Here is a 14,591-nt window from a genome sequence, read left to right on the forward strand (position 1 = left end):
ATCTGTTTCTCGGCTGACGACAAAGGCCAGAGGTCACCGAGATGAACACTCATGTCTCAAAGATTCCACAACAATGTGCTACAATACAGGGTCGCCGTGGAAACCAGATGGGGTGTGGGCATCTGAGCCGCGACGGCGGGGGTTTGACTCCCTGACAAGTGAAGGACGGAGGCGGACGAGTGCCGATGGCGGCGCTTCATCGACGGAATTACACGCTGAGTCAAACGAGACGCTCTCTCACCCTGGAGATGAGCTCACGTCAGAGTGAGGCGTGAGGAAGCAGCAGAGTGATCAGACATGCAAATCTGCTCTCAAGTCTGTCCACCTTATATCGTCACTTATTAGGCCTGCAAATGCTAACATTTAACACAAAGAAAAGCAGATTTTAGCCACTAAACAAAAGGATAACTCAATAAAGTCTACATTATCTGAAGAACGACAACTTCCCTATCTTGTCGTTGGAGAGCTCACTCTGCCGTACCAAAATCTGCATTTCTATCTCAAGGCTATCGGCCTCATTTTGTACGTTTGTTTCACTGAGTTAAATCCAAATGAAGGATTTCACCAAAGAAATTGCTTGATTTTCTATATGGACTTTGGTGCAGGAAGAGTGAAATTTACTAGAGACACAAACTTTTTCAGTTGATGTCATGCAAACACATGTTGCTGCAGCTTTTCAGGCACACAACTGATTACCAGGAGGTGGGATAGTTGATTGCTAGTGTTATTTCACCAGATGAGAATTTCTGAAACATGTTAATAAAGTTTCTGTCTACCTAACCCTAACCCACACTCTTAGAAATAAGGGTTCCAAAAGGGTCCTTCTACAAGGGCTGAGGTTCTACCTGGAACCATTTGCTTCTGAAAAACCCTTTTCCTGAAGAAAGGGTTTTTCAAGGGTTCTTGGTAACAGTAATGTTTACAGTAATCCAGAGAACCCTTTCCTTGGTGGAACCCTCCAAAAGGGTTCTTGGTGGAACCCTCCAAAAGGGTGGAACCTTTATAAAAAGGTTCTACCTGGAGTTAAAAAGGGTTCTCCTATGAGGACAAGCTGAAGAACCTTACTACTTAGCACTTTTATTTCTAAGAGTGCAGACCAAAGAGTATTAATCCCCGCTCACCAAGCAGAAAAAAACATTTTGATAACAGAAGAAGAAGTCGTCATGGATCGTCATCCAAGCCTCGACCTGTTGACCCTTGAACCAACAGACACCCTGACTCCTCTACCCCGACGGACCTTTCTGCTAGAACTGAATCTCAGCTGCCATTTTTCAGGGACTGGTAAATGTCTCTAATTGAGCAGTAAATGTCTGTCTGGCTTGTTAAGAATAGGATTTAAAACAATTACATGTGTTTCAGACTTGAACTCTGGAAAAAGAACTGGGTCTGGACTCTAGACGTTCTCCAGCACACACTCTACCATAAACGCAGCACCAACAGCAGTACAGACTGTGTGAAACATCCAGCATGGGGTTAGGGTTACCTGGCACCTGGTTTGATGCAGGGAGGATATTTTTTTTTGTTTCGCTGTGAATTATCCACGGTCTTTTCCAGCTGTGTTTTTACTTTTGCAGCTTCTCCCTTTAGGGGTCGTCACAGCAGATTATCTGCCTCCATCTTCACTTCCCAACGATCCCTTGTGTCCTCTTCTGTTCTCACCAACACAACATCCTTCACATCCATGAACAATTGTTCTCAGTGATCCGCATATTTGATTTGGCAAAGGTTTTACACACTCTTAGAAATCAAAGTGCTAAGTAGAACCATATAAGGTTTTCTTTTTGGCTACAGGTGGAATCTGGTTCCACCAAGAACCCCTTCAAAACCCCTCATTCAGGAAAGGGGTTTAAAAGGGTTCTCTGGATCAAAATGATTCTTACTGGAACCATTAGTGTTACCAAGAACCCTTGAAAAACCTTTTCTTCGGGAAAGGGTCTTTCAGAAGTGAATGGTTCCAGGTAGAACCTCAGCCCTTGTAGAAGAACCCTTTTGGAACCCTTATTTCTAAGAGTGCACTGGATTTCTGACGCAACCCTCACCATTAATCTGACTTTGGGACATGGCACTAGGAAAATGTCCAGAACCACTCACTTTTGAATGGTACAGTACGTTTTGGAACGGCAAAGCCCTGGGTCAGGCTTGCACAAACGCCAACATTGAATGCGACACAACAGACAACAATGGAGGACATCCAGCAGCTCAACAAGACGTCAAGCTTCGTAAGAGAATTTACTCTGGTGCCTCAAGGGAAGGATGCCAAAGAATGGTTGGGTCTGGTGACTTTGGTGCTATTGCTGATGGAAACACACAAAAAATATGCACAGTAACCAAACTGTTCCATCCATCCATCCATTTTCTATCCATTTATCATCCACAGCAGGGTCAGGGTGGGTGCTGTGCCTATCCCAGCTGACATAGGTGGGGTACACCCTGGACAGTTCACCAGGGTGTACTTCAGTAAAATGTTGAGATTTCATTGCATATCTAAAAGCAGCTTATGACTAAAAATAAAACATCTCCTTTTACTCTGGAGGTTGTTTGTATGTTGTTGGAATATTAAGAATTCTCCAACTTCTTCCACCTTTTTGAACTTTTTTTCCACTCCGATCCAAGACAAGCTCAAACCTTTGCGAACGTGACCGACACCCACCACCTCTGCAGACAGCTGCGTGACCTCGGCTCAGACACGCTTTATAACTCCACGATTTAAACCTGACAGTCGCTGTGCGTCCGTTTCCTGGACAGCGAGCGTTTGTGACTCTGAAGTCTGAAGTCAGGGATTTGGAAACCTCGTCTGGGTTTTCACACCATGACACGAGGCGTAAATTAAAAAGTGACCTTAACGTGTTTTTCTTTCTCTGCTGTGGTGCAGCGTTGGTGTGAGACTTTCTTTAACTTTTGCCCTCACACACACACACATACACACACACACTCACACATAACATGGTTTTTAAAAAAAGCCGAATGGGAAAAGCAGAGGAGTGTAGTCTGCACCTTGTTTACTCACTGGAACGAAAAACTAGCTTCTTTGTCAGGGATGCAAAATGAGCTTCACAGACGTGCACAGAATTTGGTGCCCACATGAAAACGTCTGTGACTTTTCCTGCTGCGACGCCGACGATGACCGATCGTCTTATAAAAACTGAGTCTGCGCTTCTTCTCCTTAATGAATTTCTGATTACGCGGCCACTGGAAAGGTGATAATCTTCACACAGTCAGGGCACATTTCCAAAACACCTTGGAGAAGCTCCAGAGAATCATTCTGCACTGACTCTCGACAAACCCTGTTACTCATACTTTTTGGTGAGTGTCTTGCGTTCGTGCATCTGTGCGCGGAGCTCCCTCACCGCAATCTGCCTGTCCGGTTCCTGGAGGAAGCAACTGAGGCCACGCCTTTTACTGGCCATCGAGAGAAAAGTTTCCAACAGATCTCAAATGAATTTTGAGAAAGAAAGTCAACATAAAAAAAAATAAACAAACATAAACAGGAAAAGACAACATTCAGTCCACTGGCTTCATTCATTCCAGTAAATTCTGCAGTAAAAGTTGTTGTGCCCACAATCTGGCTCCGCGTCATAGCTTCAATACTTTCAGCTGTAATGACTGTGCATTTTCCATTATGCTTTGTTTGTTACCATTTTTATTTTATTACACTATGGGCTGTTTTCTCTGGATCGCAATGGGGCTATTGTTCACGGACATTAGAGTTATATATATATATATTATTGTTCTCCTGCCTCCCTCCTAAAGCTTACTGACGACATAAGCAACATAAAGCAGACTTTCAGAGCAGTGACCTCATGTGAAGCAGAATAAAGGTTTATGAGACTCTCTCTCTCTCTAACAGGTAAGGACTAAAAACAAAACCTTTTCCCTGCCAAAGCAGCAGTGTTTTTGTTCTCTCTAAATATCTTGTGCAACTCAGCCCAGATTATTCAGACACACAGTATGTTTCCATGCGTGGGTTAGGGTTTTTCTCACTGTTGTCTTCTCGGCTTCTTGTTTTATTCCTGGGTCACAGTCCAAAATCGGGAACTGTGGAAAATACGCAAAAGCGTTTAATCTGGGTCTGATTAAATGCAATAGTAGTAATTTGTCTCCCAGTCTCATTAGCTGGGACTTTTGGAAATGTATTTTAGTACAATTACAACCAGAATAACATGTTTACATGTTCTGACTTTAGTCAGACTGTGACAATAACAGCCGCTTGTGACCTCACTCTTAGAAAAGCCTGTTTTGAAGACTTAAAGGAGACATATTATGCAAAATCAACTTTTTAATCATCTTGATACTTATATTTGTGACTCTGGAAGCTCTATGAGTCGGCAAAGTGTGAAAGAAGACGACTCACTCATGTTTTTGGGGTCCTCCTCAGTCTAAGTACAGGAGATAAAACACGCAATGTTGACTTCCGCACTCATTGTGACCTCACAATGCGACAATAAATTCTTGGAATTGTTGTCTCGTGGAGCTCCGATTTGTACCTAAAAAACACGAGAGTGCAGGCGACGGCAATAGTATCCGGAAGAGCGGAAGTGTTCTGTTCTTGGCTCCACAGTGCAGCACAGAGTTCTACACAAACTTCCAGCCTCAGAGGATTTACGTGTCCATGTCCGAACATGTTATATATATATATATATATATATTATTTTAGTTTTTTGGTAATATTTATTTATTATTTTTCTTATGTATATTATACTTTTTAAAACATTTCTTTCTACTTTATGCTGGTATTTTTGAGTGGACAGCAAAGTAAGAATTTCATTGTACAGGGAAACGTGTTTCTTTACTGTGCATATGACAATAAACACTTTGAATCTTGAATCTAGCCTCAGTGACGCTGACGTAGTTTCCTGTGTCTCATTTGCATATTTAAAGAGACAGGCACTCAAAAGCGAGCGTTCTGAACAGGGCTGTTTCGGCAGAGTGATTGAACTGCTGTGGTGCTTCATCCTTAAGGTATTTTTGACCAAAGCATGTCACAGACATGTTCATTAGGACACCAGGGAACTAGGTTCACGTGGAGAAATAGGCTATAATATGGCTACTCCCCATCTGGGACCAGCTCCAGGACCAACACTAGATGTGGCCCCCAGTGGTTGGGGTCAATTTAAAGTGTCCACTTAACAATAAACCATGACCTGACAGGGACTGGACTCACAAAGCAAGTTCACTTTTCTCTTTTTTTGCCAATAAAACCCAACATCTTTCCTGCCAAAGCTGCAATCCTTTCCCGAAAATCACCCAGTTTGTAACACACATTAACATACGTGCAATTCCTGCTACACCTCTAAATATGTTCTGCATCTGAGCCTGGTTTATGAACTGAAATAATCCCTAATTGTGAGCCTTGCTGCAGGCAGCAACATTACTCATTCTTTCCCGTCGACAGCTGATTACGTGGACTTGCCAGCTCACCTGGTCCTGTACGTAGGACGAGGCCCACCTGACCCACCTGACCCACCCCCAGGTGAAGTCAGACAGTTTTGGGGAAATGCGTGACAAGACCCACCGATTCTAGAAATTCATGATTGACTGTAAAGAAAACAGGAAAAAGGAAAGTGCCCGTGTACGGACCAGCACGGCCCCTTCAACACACACAGAGTCAGACACCTCCACAAATATGCCCATGCACACGAAATACACAGACACCTCAACAAACACAGCCAGCAGATGACGGGGATGTTTGTTCTCAACGCTAAGAGGCGTAGTGTCGCTGAGTGTCCGGACCACAGCAGCATCTTTACTCTCTCTACACACACACACACACACTCATGTCAGGATCCTGTTTTGACACATCTACGAGATGTGGTGTGCACAGCAGCAGGGAAGGGGAGGTTTGATTCAGAGGCTGCCACTGTGCTGAGTGAACGATGGCTCACAGTTCACACCCAGACAGTGATGCTCGCCGTGGCTAACAGGAGGGCTATAATGGCATTACTTTAGCATTGGTGGGAAGGTGATGATGTTGAGGCTGTAAAGTTTGATCTCTCCTATAAAGTCAGCAGACAACAACACAGGATAAGAATATATTATATATATATATGAAGCATCACTTCTGGCATTTATAAAAGGGGGAGGAGTCTGGGACAATAAGCTTTGTACTGGTTGGACAAGAGGGTAATATACAGTAAGAAGGCACCACTGACGCGAGCATGGGCTAATAAAGGCAAAAACTGACTGTATAATTTCAATAACTGACGGTAAACTGTGAAAATGTGTACCTGGACCAGCAAATAACATTATTGAATACACATATACATTGGTTTACAGCTGAAAAAACGTAGTTTAGGGGTTTAGTTTCTCTTTATGTTAGACTTCATCGTGCATCCACACTTTAGAATTGGGCCTTACTCTGAGGTAGATTACCGACCGTGATGATACGACTCTGCTGTACATCTGTGGTATATAGACATGTTTTGTATTTGCCGCAAAAACAACAATCAAAATATTTTTTTGGCCAATATAAATTGCATCATTAAAATTAAGAGTGAATTCCAATTCCTTGCTTAACCCTCAATCTCAAAAATGTGCGCTCCCTCTAGTGCAAGTGCTGTCCCGATTCTCAGAAAAATTAAGTTGAGGGGCAAGTTTAAGGGCTGTATCGCCCTCAATATTGAGATTTTTTCCGAGACCACCCTTGGGAGCAAGGGCTACCCAGAATGCATTGCGTGTTTTGCCATAACAAAGATGACGCCGAAAGCAGCGAAACGAGTATGCTACAAATGTAGTATTTTCTTTGTTAATAGAGATATAACAATGATGAAAACCATTGTATTATCTTAGTTTAGGCCCATATTATGGATTACTGACGTCATTGTTGCGAAACATTTATTTTTATTTTACGATCTTTTGTCAATAGCCGGCCGGTGCGGACAAGCGATGGTTTGCTATGGTTTACTTTTCAATAAGCCGTGGTGTGTGGTAACTGTCAGCTGAATATGTCCGTGGTTGTGGTATTTGTATATATATATATATATATATTTGTATAAGAGTATCATCTTATAACTAACTGACAACCTAATAACTTGACTGACAAACGGATCGTAATAAATAATCCTGACGTAAATGTGTTCTTCTTCTTCTTCTTTTTTGGAGTTGACAGACTGGACGCAGCTTTCGCGTTATTCTGCCCCCTACAGTCTGAAGACGTATCTGCATTTAAGGGGTGTCCCATTTCTAAGTGACAAAATAACCCTCAACACTTGGTTTTGAGGGCCAGTTAAGATTAAGGGTTGAGATTGAGGGTTAAGATAGGAATTGGAATTGGCCCTAAGTCATTCCACCTTGTCGTGTATAATTTCTTTTCATTTTTTCACATTTATTCATCCCCCGCACTTCTCCACTACCTTGTTTGGTCTGAAACCTCTCTCCATTTGGCCAAATGTGAGACTGCGGCACTGTTTTCTGAGGGAAGTGCCAGAATGTTTCACTGAATGTGCCACAGAAAACCAAAGAGCGTGACCACAACATTTCGACTTCAGCGTATTTGCTGCATGAATGTGACTCTCAACAGTTCACTGGAAGATACCGATGACTTCCCAGGTGGACGGCTGAATAAAGCAAACTTACCGTAAAATTAAACCCCAGGGCTCATTTGATTATGGCTCTAACAATACCTCACTCAGACAGGCTGTAACTTACATTTAATGCAGCACACACGCACAAACCAAATCTGTGGGAGAATGACTCACAGGCACACTGGTAAACCGTATTAAATGATTTCCCAGCAGAATACTTAGAAGTGCATGGAGAAAACATTAAGTACGTACGGAAAGGACATTCCCAAAGCTTTCCCCTTTAAAACAGACACAACACTGTTGTGTGAGACTTACAGAGTTACATCCTACAACCTGGCCCAATCAAAACCGCCGTTTAATGAAGCCACAACATGTTGCCGTCTAACTCTCTGTTTCTTCGCTCAGTTGTGTCGGTAAACGAAATGTCTGCTTTGCGCCGCGCTAACGAGAAAATGCAAAAAATCACGGCGAACGAGGCAACAGAAATCACTGCCGCCCCCCCGGCCTCACATTCACCGTGGCTGACTTTTGTCAGACCAAACACAGACCGTCATCGCAGGGTGTACGGTCGCATCCTGGGGCATGAAATAAGCGAGACATCACTGCAGTGTTTATGGGCATGAATGTGTGTTTGATCCCTCTCTCCTGTCCTGTAATTACACAGCTCATCATACCCTGCAGGAATCCAGCACATGACATCAGATGCACCATAAGCCAGTCAATTACTTAAAGATGCAACGCTGGATTATCCTTAGGTGTTCACACATTGATAAGTGTTAGCCTGTTAGCTCATGCCAGACCGCATCTCAATCTCATTTGAGGTTGAGTATGGGTTGGGAACAGTGGGTTAATAGTGTTTTTATTTACAGTGTATAATAGACAAATGGAAATAGACTTCCCTCCCAAAATCCACATTGGACTATGGGTTTATTCAGGGCTGTTTCTAGCTGTTTGGGGGCCCTATGCGAGATACTATTTGGGGGGCCCCTATTTTTTTCAAACTCGAGGTAGAGATTCCTAACTTTTTCATATATTCTGTGATGATGTAGCAGGTAACAAGGTAGCATAACAAGGTGGCATAACATAAAACAGTTTTAACCCACGATTCAAAAACAGTAAAAAAAAAAAAAACTAAACTCACTTCTAAATAAATATAATGGATTATAATGGGATTTTTACCTGATTTACCCAACAAACACTTACATGCTTTGCAAATATATGCATAATGAACGCATGCAATACATGCAAATAAAGACAGGTACCTTTAATTCTCAAAAATATAATAAAATATGAGTCTGAACTTGCAGCTTGGGGGCCCCCTGGTGGCTGCGGGGCCCTATGCAGCTATAGAAAGAAACAGCTCTGGGTTTATTTCTACAACACAAGCCTTTCAGAGACTTCCTCAAATCATCGTGCATCAGTCCGGCGTCTGTGCCCGCCCACTCACTGCTCCACTGACTCCCAGAGATGCTAAGCTTCCCTGGAAGTGACCTATTCTCTGCCGTCTCATAGAGATCAAATTAAGCAAGCTTCCACTGGTTTAATGAGAACAATCTGTGATAAACAGCAGATTCTGAGTGAACCAATTATACAGTTGATTGAAGTTGTATTATACTTTTAGTCATGAAATGTAAATACAACAGTGCATAATTTGACCATTCTTACATTTTCAATTGATACAATACGGTAACGGTTGCATTCTTTGGCGCCCTTTTCCTTGGGGTACCAGTGTAAAATGGTACGGTCAGAGTCAGTCACACTCCCTTGTGGTCGGTGTATATATCCCATGGAAGTTGAGTCTATTCTCATACAAAGCGTTGACGTCTTGTTGAGACAAACAGCGACAAATTGAGCAGGAAAAAAAGAGCTGCTAGATGTCCTCCTTTGTTGTATGATCTGTTTTGTCGCGTTAATTGTCTTCACACTGGTATAAAAGTCAGTGATCTCAGTGGCTTTACCATTCCACACCATACTGTACCGAAGCACGGAAACGCAGAGCTAGCTCGCTTCTGGTCTGGAAGGGTGTGGTTACCTCCCACTTCCAAGAGGCGTCACCAAAATGCCTCTGCTATCGGACAGACCTAAAATCAACCAGATGACGTGTGCAGATCCACTTAAAACCTGTCAACAAACGAGCTTGTTGTAGTTTTGGAGGAGCGATGGCATCTAACCTCTTTTGCCCAGAGGAGCAAGTCACTCAGAATGGAAGCATCGGTCAAATTGAAAGGTAGCTGATCTTCAGATGTTGCTTTAAACCATTTTTCAGAGACTGGCAGCTGTGGTTGCAAAATCAAATTGCTGGCAGATTTGTCTGGGTTCACCCAGGCTAGCTCCTCATGTGGCTCTCTGCAGGTGCTGTGAAGTGCACACACAGGTAAAGGAAGCAGCAAATCAGTGATTAACCACCACACAATACCCGTCTGTATGTAGAGCAAACTTTACCCCTGATATTTATATCAGGTTGAACTAAGCCTGACCTACGCATTGCAGAAATGAAATCTAAATAGGAGTTCTGCTTTTTCCAAAAGGAACAGTGACCGGTGAGGAAATGGCAAACGTTTATGTTTGTTATGGAGACGTTTGGGTCAAAAGTGAGTGTCTCACAGACAAAGGAGAAGTTTAGAGGTTTCTTAATGTCTGACGAATATGAAAATAGGAAGTTAGATGTGTGAAAGGCACTTTTTATATTTATAGATTTAAAGTGAAAAATGTTGCTGTCATTAAAACATGAAGTTTGAAACTGTAGGCGGAGCGCCGTCGAGTAAAAACCAGAAAGATTCTGCTTTAAACCAGATGCATAAGCCATCGAAGAAGACGGAGAACATAAAGTTTCTGGTTTCCTCCCCTGGTGTGTTTTGGAAAGGTGGAGGTTTGCAGTCTCATCATCAGATGTCACTAATTATTACACAATGGACTTTTACTGGAAACTTCACTTACTGGAGCGGCATATTTTCCCGTGTGTGTGTGTCACAGAGTTCCTTATTGACTTAAACAACACTGACCCAGACGGCGAGTTCCACACTGACCAGAGCCATGAAAACAGTGCCTCTGTTTTGTGGTCCTGAGCTTCTTCCACTGTGCAAACGCAGCCGGTCCGACTGCACGTCACAGACTCACACAAACACACACACACACACACGCACACACACTCTTCATCTGTGAAGTGCAGACCCTTTGCTGTGGCGGAAACTCTGTGGACAGTGACATCATCATGCAAAGAGTGGAAATGTAGTCCCAGGCAACCAGCAACATCACAACATTCACTGCCATTAAAAGTACCACACACTTTGAAGCAAAGGATACGAGACCGAGATACACAACAAGAGAGGAAACACACACACACACACACACACACACAGTGCAGCTATTCTTCTGAGGACACAGCACAAACAAATCTAGACCATTAACCATCATCAGTTCATGCCAAATCCTAACTTTAACCAAACTTTCGCCCTAAACGTAACCAGTTTCTGCCTCATTAGGACCAGGTTTTGGTCTCCATGAGGACCACAGGTCCTGACATGGTCGTAGAACAGGTCCTAAAGAGGTAACAAATAAACACTGGTCTGGTTTCAATGACTTTAGAGGACATTACATTGACTTGTGTTCATTTCCATAACTAATACTGGCCTAACCCTAACCTGGTCCTAACCCCACACACCTTCACCTAAATGACATTATGAGGACTTGATTAATGTCCTCATAAGGAAGACAAGTCCCCATAATGTGATAGATTTTGGTCTAAAACCTGGAACAAACAAACCCACATATAAAATGCAAAGAGGAACTAATTATGGTTTTATTTGTTTTCTGCTTGTTTTCTGTGTGGCACTAGAATACAAAACATTATGGGATGAATCATCCCGTGAACTTAAATGACATGTTCTGGGCTGCACCGGATAGTCGTTGTGTACTTGTTCACAATTATATCCTCCCTTCCTCATCATCTGACAATCCAATGTCTCAAGATCTACTTTTAAACAAACACAGTGAGATAGAGGCCTATTCCCACATTCATTTATCTGTATTTAGATAAGAGTTTCTGGTAAATTCTTGTGCTTATATTTGCTCTCTACTTTCTCCTGTGGATTGGAAGCATATGGCTGCATGTTTCATAACAGACAAAGAGAATGACTTCACATGATGATAAGAAAAGGCTGGTGAGTCGATCCTCTGCGTGGCCACAGGTTTGATTCTTGGCATGCAGTGGCCTTCCCCTGCACAGCACAACCTCTTTTGCACATGCCTGAAAACAAACGGGGTCTTAGTCAGTGTTTCCTTTTCCCAGCAATCAGCAGTTTTCAAACTGACAGCGCAGAGGACAAAGAGTTCCTCATCCACACTGCAGCAGTGTCTGAAAGCACTGTTCAAATCACTCCCACATCATTCTGCAAACAACAGGGCTTAAATAATGAAGAGAAGAACATTAATCGCCACTAAAATCAAATAATTTATTCTTTTGGGCATAAACATAAGAGGTTTGCAAATATTTTCACTATCAAAGTGCATCAGGGCAAATGGATCATTTCCTGAAATTCAAAAAATCATTAAAATTAGAGCTTAAGAGGTTTGCAAATATTTTCAGCGGATCCTTGTTCAGGGTGATGCCGACTATTATGATGGTAAATTTCAAGTCATTCCGAGATACTTTATACGGCACAGCCGTCAGGAGGATAACGGAGACTAACAGGGCCCAGGAATCAAACCACCAACTTCCCTGTTGAAAGACGACTCATTCTCCCACTCGTCCACCATCGCTCACGTAACAAACTTATTAAACACAAACACATGCAGTCGTTGTTTTCTGATGAATTCAAACCAGCTCCAGTAAATCTCCGCTCCCTTTTATGGAACAAATTCAGTGTCACCACAAATATTCCTGAGGTAACTTGTGGTCGCAATGGCATGCTGGAGGCGGAATAACTACTCTGACTGACCGTGCACAACTCCTGATTATTCTAACTATCCGCCCGTCTGTCTGATTCCATCTGATTCAGACATTAATAAACTGCACATTCCACGTACCACAGTTGTCTTGCCTCCTCCAACAGTAGCAGGCAACATTTTTCATGATGTATACTGTAGATATATCAGAAAACACTGGCTATGACCTTCCCTGTAGATCAGTCAGGGCGATGCCAACAAAATGATGGTAAATTTCAAGTCATTTGGAGATACTTTTTGTTTTTGAGACTAAAGTCAGCTCACTGTCAAAGTGCATCAGGGCAAATGGATCATTTCCCAAATTTCAAAAAATCATTAAAATTATTCCTTAAGAGGTTTGCGAATATTTTCAAGGGATCCTTGTTCAGGGCGATACTGACTATTATGATGGTAAATTTCAAGTCATTCCGAGAAACTTTTTGTTTTTGAGAAGAAAGTCAGCTCACTGTCAAAGTGCATCAGGCCAAACGGATCATTTCCTGAATTTCAAAAATTCATTAAAATTATTCCTTAAGAGGTTTGCAAATATTTTCAACGGATCCTTGTTCAGGGCGATGTCGACTATTATGATGGTAAATTTCAAGTAATTCCTAGATACTTTTTGTTTTTGAGACTAAAGTCAGCTCACTGTCAAAGTGCATCAGGGCAAATGGATCTTGGATTTCCTGAATTTCAAAAATTCATTAATAAACTGCACATTCCACGTACCGCAGTTGTCTTGCCTCCTCCAACAGTAGCAGGCACCATTTTTCATGATGTATACTGTAGCTATATCAGAAAGCACTGGCTATGACCTTCCCTGCAGATCTGTTTATTTCATAGTTAAACACATGTGTTGAGAGAAGAAGGATGGTTGCAGGTAGAACGTTGCGGGGCAGGGTTGACTGAGGGGAGTACGACTCTGCAGTGATATAACACAGCTGTCTGGCACATTAAAACACGCATTCGTGTGCAGGCACTGAGGAGAGGTGAAGTACAGTTTTGGATGGAGGTCGAGCTCCGTTGAGACTGTTTCAAAAACAGATGAAGCTCAGCAGAAGTCTTCCTCGCTGCAGCAGGATTCATGATCCGACATGATCACGTGACCTCTGTCTATTATCCGCCCTGCCATACAGGTCAGCTGCATGTGAGAAAACACAGAGACACAAGCCTCCGCAACAGCAGAGTTCAATGTTCAGTCATTTACGTGCCGTTTTTACTTGAAAGTTTGAAGAAATATAAAGGTTGTTTTCCAGAAACATTGTGTCCCATTGTTATAATCTGTAAGCAACAGTTCAAATCAACATTGGATCTAGAATGGAAATTCCAATTAACGCTGTTTTTTAGGTGTATATCTGCGCCATTACCTCATTTAAGAAGCCCTGAATGTTTGAAACAAACAGTTCATCCACTGCTGAGAACGCTGTGTTTTATTGTAATCTCGGGCTCAGCGAGATCTCTGAAAAAACCCGGTCCGGTTACGTAAACACCGGTTCTCCTGAACAGCAGATCGTCTTGCTCCGGGCACTAGTCCGGGTACATCCGGTTGCGTACATTGAACCGCAGAAGAAGAATAACGTCCGTTGTGGAGGTGTTTCACGAGCGACTTCTGACTCTGGGTCTGACTCCGGGTCAAAGTCATAAAAGGGACTGCGGCGGGGAGACGTGAAGAAGCTATTTTTAAACATTGTTAAAGGTCACATAGAGTGGTCCTGTTGCACATATATGTGAGTTATGGAGGTCTACTTACATATATTAAGTTGTTTTTATGGTCAAAATCCTCCTAGTTGATGTAAACGAGCCGATTGAAATCTGTCCTTTTCGAATCGCTTGTCAGTCGCGCTATTTCAGCCATAAATCTCGCCCGAGAAGACAGAGTGTGTTGTGATTGGCCAGCCAGCGTAGAGCCTTCCCACCTGTGTTGTGATTGGCCAGGTATCTGGAAGTGACGTAATCTATCACGTCAGCTCTCAGAAGCGCAGCTCCCTCTCTGGAGCGATGGATGCACTGCTACTCATTATCAAAACATTGTTTTAACAGTGTTTAAAAATAGCTTCTTCACGACTCCCCGCCGCAGTCCCTTTATGACTTTAAACCGGAGTCAGACCCAGAGTCAGAAGACACTGTTGCTTGTGAAACACCTCCACA

Source organism: Microchirus variegatus (genome assembly GCF_963457635.1).
Source record: "Microchirus variegatus genome assembly, chromosome: 6".
Lineage (NCBI taxonomy): Eukaryota > Metazoa > Chordata > Actinopteri > Pleuronectiformes > Soleidae > Microchirus > Microchirus variegatus.